The 5,283-nt window shown below is 33.4% G+C and overlaps 1 long non-coding RNA gene across 1 annotated transcript; it reads left to right on the top strand.

Annotated features, from left to right (window-relative positions):
• The first annotated feature begins 1,826 nt into the window (after nt 1–1,826).
• LOC140894698 (uncharacterized) lies at nt 1,827–4,928 on the top strand. The gene is made up of 3 exons (XR_012153905.1): nt 1,827–2,043; nt 4,049–4,128; nt 4,882–4,928. It is a non-coding gene; the product is annotated as an uncharacterized lncRNA (long non-coding RNA).
• The last annotated feature ends 355 nt before the right edge of the window (nt 4,929–5,283 follow it).

The raw sequence follows: 5,283 nt of genomic DNA, 5'->3' as shown, positions 1-5,283 counted from the left end.
GTTGTACATATAATAAATTTGGGAATTTTTGGATTTTCCGACTTTCCGTCTTGTTGATCTAGGGATTTGGGATATGTCTTCAGGCGATATGTAGGAGTTGTTTGGTACATAGAGACAATCTAATCCAATAAGTGGATAATAGCTCGTAGTATATTTTGACATGAAGTGTAATTATGGATTTCTTAGTCGTTAGAAAAGATGGTTAAATCTGTTTGGAAATTTTAATCAAGAGTTGAACTATCGGTAAAATAAAAAATGCTAGAGATGAACGTATAAATTGGTGAGTGGATAATTGGGATCTTTTTAGTCACCTATTAGGATTCTATATGTTATCGGTTATTAACTTGGTACAGAACAACAGTGCATTTTTATGGTTATATTTTCTTATGAAGGATTGTGTTAGATTTTATTTTATTTTTTATATAGAAATGGGTCAGATTTACCTCATATCTTGAGGTCTAACGAGTTAGAATTGAATAGACCTTTAGCTATCCTATTTAGAAAAGTTTAGTGTTAGTTGCTAAGTATTTTGTGAACTTGTGAATTTTTTTAAAGCTCGAGTTGTATATTATATGAGTTAAGTTTAGCTGTTAAATAGACATTAAGCATAGTTTCGTTGTTAGGGAGCTTTTAAGTTATGAGTAAGATCGAAATAAATTATATACTAAGTTTTACAGATAGTTATTGATTAAATTTGCGATCCAGGATTTAAGGTTATCGAGCTAAGTTAGGCATCAGATATTTTAGGAGTTTAGGTAACGAATAAAAAGCTCTCACAGGCACATAGAAATAGTGACTAGAAATTTTCTCTTAGACTACAATCATTTGGGGATAAATAGGAATCTGCAAATTTACTTTGCAGTGCGAGTTAGTTAACTCCTAGCTTTGTAGGTGTTGATATTATCATAGTGCGCAACGAAAGCTTATTAGCGTTGACTCGTGGAGGTACTAGGTAAGAGTGTTAGTGCCGAGGACGAAATTCCATTTAAGGGGGGAAGGAATTGTAGCACCTAAAATCCAATTTACTAAATTACATACATTAAATTTAATAAATATTAGGATTATTATTTTTAGGGTTAATTGATTTAAATTTTATTTGAATTATGTGCTAATAAAATATTTTTATTATTTATTCAATGATTTTATTGTACTAACTATTTAATTAATGTTTTTAATTGTTTAAGGTTAATTGTCAATATTATTTTTATTATGCAATTTAATTGTTTTAATATTTTAAAGGTTTAAGCTTTGCATATTTAAATGATTTTTATTTGTTTAGTTTATTCTTTTAAATGATTTTAACTGTGTAGCTTATTTGTTTAAATATTTTCAAGTTTCCAACTTATTTATTTTAAATAGCCTTAGTTTAGCAGTTAGTTATTTTAAATTATTTTAAATGTATATCTTATATATTTAAATCCTTTTTAATTGTCCAAATCATTTTAAAGATTTTTACTTTCGCTTGTGTATTTATTTAAATTGATTTTAAACGTTAGTCTAGTTTGTTTAAATTATTTTAAATCGCTTTGCTTGATAGTTAAATATTTTACTCGTTGTCGTGACATCGAAATATTTAAAGAGTTTAATTCTTGATTTTTTTTCATGCTTGTGTTTCATTTAGTGCGATTTAATTTTTTGCCCTAATTGGTTTTATGGTTTAGCACTTTTTAAAAATGTGTAGCACTTTTTCCTAAAATGCATACACTCACATTTCTTATAGATACACCTATACTTACACACTTGGACTAAAATTTAACCCTATCCCCTAAAATCTCCCTCATTTCTCACGCAAAATGCACACACACACACACACACTGACTCTTGTTTCTTTCCCTGGTCTTCCATAATCCATCGGCTTCTCAAGTCACGCTGCCTCCATCTTCATTTTGTCTCTAGCGAATCACTCCAAAGCAAGCTGGTCGAGATTCCCATTACCTTTGAGCTCGATTTCAGCTCATCTCCAGCTCGATTCCAACCTTTGTTCCCAAGCTTCGATCGACCAGCTCAAGCGAGCTGTTGTTCTTCGATTTTATTCTAGCTAAGGCAAGATTATGGTTTCTTGTTCTCACCAAGTAAATAAAAATATTGTGTGTTGTATTTTCTGAAGCATTCGAAATCCCTAAAGTATATTTATGCCCTGTTCGAGAACTCCATTTCTGCCCTGTCCAATTTTTTTTCCTCGCTCAAAGTTCATGTTGCATTCTTGCTTGAGAAATCATGATATTATGTTGGTTGTTGAGTTTTCTTTGAAATGTAAATGAACTTGGAATGTTAATGCATCGAAGCCATGTTACCACTCAAATCTCCAGATATTTTTTAATTTATACTATGTGTTCTTTTTCGGGAATTCAAAATTGTGCATAGCAGGTGTTTGAGCATTGTCTAGATTCCTTTATGCCTTGTTGTTCAAATTGTTTCAGATGGGTTGTCATGAGCATAAGTTCGAAATTTTTGATTTTCTTCATGCTTGTTGTTTCGAGCTTGTTCCAGAATTTTCATAGCTTGTGTTCCTCATGCTTCGTGGTTTGAAAATCTCAAGATTTTTTGTCCCTTAGCATGGTTCGATTGATTTTTCCAGAATTTTTTTGGCTTTCGGTTCGATATAAATTTCCAGATTTTTATCCATGTTTTGGTTCGATCATTTGATGTTTTGTGGTGTTGATTCGGATGGTGATTTAGAGCTACCATGGTTGATATGTAGTTCACATGGTAGTATTAGGATGTGTGAAGAAGAATGTGAGTTGGGATTGTAGGAATTTCGAAATGTCTAAAGGGAGTAGGGGCTCGGATTTGAGGGTGCTCGAGGTGCTGCCTTTGAGCTGAATCTAAGGCGATTCAAGTTGAGTTGTAAGGGCTGGATATGAGGTGGTATATTGGTCTTGGTCCTAGGATTAGAGACTTGGAAGATTGGAGGATTTATAGTTAAGTTTTGGGTAAGTTTGAAAACAAGTCATGAGCAGATTTTTTTGTAAAGTGAGTGGGCTGTCCGGAAATCAATTTTTAAACAGGGGTTAAACTCGGGTTTTGGCCAAGGGCTCAAGTCGGGAATTAGTCTAGGATGTTGGGAATATGTCGGTTCAAGCGGGAATTAAGTCGGTTAAGTTTTGGTTGAGTTTTAGGCGTTTGGATGGATAGGTGCGTGCAGAATTTTTTGGAATAGGGGCTGCTGCCCGGAAATCCGATATTCATAAAATTATTGCTTGGGAAATAAAATCCGAGGATGACTTCTTAAGTTAATTCTATGTGTTAGGAAGTGGTGGTTTCGAGCGAAACTGTTTTTGAGTGAGAATTGAGTAAGTTATGAATTTTGCGGGAAAACTGCTCATTTTGTTTTTAAGCATTACGTTATGGTTTAGTATTTTTCATCCTTTGGTTTGGCTCCTAAATCAACATCCCAATCATCCAAGTGTGAGTCATATGCATGATTATCGATTAATATTTACATTTACGTCATATTTATGTATTCATGCTAAGTCTCTAATTCAAGTATGAAAGAAAGTATTTTTATGAACGAAGTGAGATGATTGTGACTCTATTTATTTATGTGTATGTGTGGGGTTGGGAGACGTTCTGGCCTACCTTACCACCTGACGTGTATGTGTGGGGCTGAGAGACGTTTTGACCTACCTTACCAAAAATTTACGTGTATGTGTGGGTAAAAAGAGAAATCTTGGCCTCCCTTACCAAGTATGGGCAAGATGGGTTGGGATATACCTCACCTCCTTGCGGCATAGTGCACTGCAACCATGATCATGATCAAATTCATAGAGTCACAATTCATGGATCTAAGTTCAAAATATTTATGACTATGTTTAGATCATTTTATTCAGTTATTTATTTTCGACTTAGTCATGCATATGTTTCATTCATGTCCACTTCATTATTTAAGAAATCATTTCTCTAAGTTAAGGGCACAAAAATATATTTTATTACAAGTTATTTTTAATCTGCGTGTGCATGTATTTACGTAATACTCGTTATCCCTCCCCCCCCCCCCCCCCAATATTCTTGCTGAGTCTTTTAGACTCACTATACTCATTGTTTTCAGGTGAGGAGTATTTCATTAAGATTGAGGGGTAAAACTATCGAGTGGACTGCGATGCAGGCACGGCACATCCCTCTGACCATGTCAGTCTTCCGCAAGAGATTATTTTAGCACTTTAAAGTCATTCATTTTGTTGATTGGATAAATGATAGTTGTAAGGTATAGAGTTGTTTGTGGGCATGTAAATATGTAGTTGCTTAATATTTTGATGTTCAAAATGTCGAATCTTTTCTCCAGTTATCGTTCCTTTCTTGGTTTACTTATTTAGTGTTGTAGTTTGCATTATAAATTCGTTGTCTGTGATAGGCGGGTTTGAATATTTATAGAGGGGTCATGCCGAAATTTTTTTTGAAAACCCGTATCATTTTATTTAATTATTATTTAGTAGAGGTCAAGGTCGTTTCATATACATTCCGATATAAAGTACGAACTGAAGATTGAATCTCGTATGACGTTATGATAATTTTCAGAAGTATATTCGATTTTTATAGCTGCTCATATGCTGATTTATGGTGTTATATTGCTGATATATCATGTATATGAATGATAGAATGGTTTGATATCGTTTCGGTTACCGATTTTCAGCCGTTACACCGTCGATTGAAGACTTAAAGCCGTTTTGATATCTTGTTGATTGAACTGAATATGATATGAGTTCTTTGTGATATATTAAGCTTATGATCACCTTGTTTCAGCTGGCTAAGAGATTGACGAACTCGAGAAGTTAAATTTTGAACCGAAAAATGAAATTGAGCTAGGTTTGAAATGTTCTTTGAAGGTTGGATGATGTTGTTTGGATAGAGTTTGATATATGTGTTCTTGTTGTTATTTTTCAGAGTTGAAGCCTCAAGAACCGAGACAAAACGAGAATGTATAAGACGACATCAAAAGTCAGGGATTTGAAACTCGAGAATGAAGCTTCTTGAGTTGTCCCGCCAAAATCACATACTTGTTTATTTTTTGTATTTAGATTGTTGATGTTATCGATCCATCTCAAGTATTGGATCTTTATTTGATTATGATACGATATGAAATATGAATTGATTCATATGCCAAGGTCGGAGGCAACCTTATTTTCGAGTCTGATGAGACGATAATAAAGACCAATACTAATACAAGAAATTGCACTTTGGTCCATGAATTCTAAAAAATTTGCAATTTAGTACCTGATTTAATATCAATTAAATCCTAAAATTTTCTAATCTCCGATTATCAATCTTAATCTCCTATAATCTCTA

This window comes from Henckelia pumila, chromosome 4, assembly GCF_033568475.1.
Source record: "Henckelia pumila isolate YLH828 chromosome 4, ASM3356847v2, whole genome shotgun sequence".
NCBI classification, from domain to species: Eukaryota; Viridiplantae; Streptophyta; class Magnoliopsida; order Lamiales; family Gesneriaceae; genus Henckelia; species Henckelia pumila.
This window is presented reverse-complemented; position numbering and strand designations above follow the sequence as displayed.